The sequence below is a fragment of the Triticum aestivum genome, chromosome 5B (genome assembly GCF_018294505.1).
Source record: "Triticum aestivum cultivar Chinese Spring chromosome 5B, IWGSC CS RefSeq v2.1, whole genome shotgun sequence".
Taxonomy (NCBI): Eukaryota; Viridiplantae; Streptophyta; class Magnoliopsida; order Poales; family Poaceae; genus Triticum; species Triticum aestivum.
In genome coordinates this window covers 43,960,987-43,961,502 of record NC_057807.1, presented here as the reverse complement: position 1 = coordinate 43,961,502, position 516 = coordinate 43,960,987, and positions in this window count along the sequence as shown.

Here is a 516-nt window from a genome sequence, read left to right as displayed (position 1 = left end):
CGTGATTCCTGATGCACTAAGGATGCCGTGGTCCCCTACTTCGCCCTAAGCCACAGAACCAGCTTTGGCTGTCAGCTGGCAAGCACAACGGGCCAGAGCTCCTTCACGGTTCAAACACCGAGTCAAAGGCTGCCGGGTCGACCAACCTGGCCCGCCGCTCAAAAAATAAAAATAAAATAGCCGCACGACCGGCTGCTCGCCAACCGGCTCCGCCGGGTTGCTGCCAGCCGGCCCAGTGGGTGTTTCCCTCGCGCTCAACGTTTTGAAGAACCCAAGTCCTGCGCGCTCCTCTCGAAGTACCGAACTCCTTGTCACGGACCAGAGCCTCGGCTGCCTGACTCGCGGGGGGGGGGGGAGGTTTGAGAAAGGAAAAGCGCAAGAAATCGGTCCAAAAAACGAAAAGCAAGAGTAGAAACATTCACGACATATACACATAAATATTTAAAGGTCCACGGCCCGAGTTCATTACACCCAGAACCCCTAGTGGGTGGGTGGATGTGCTACCTAAGAAATCCT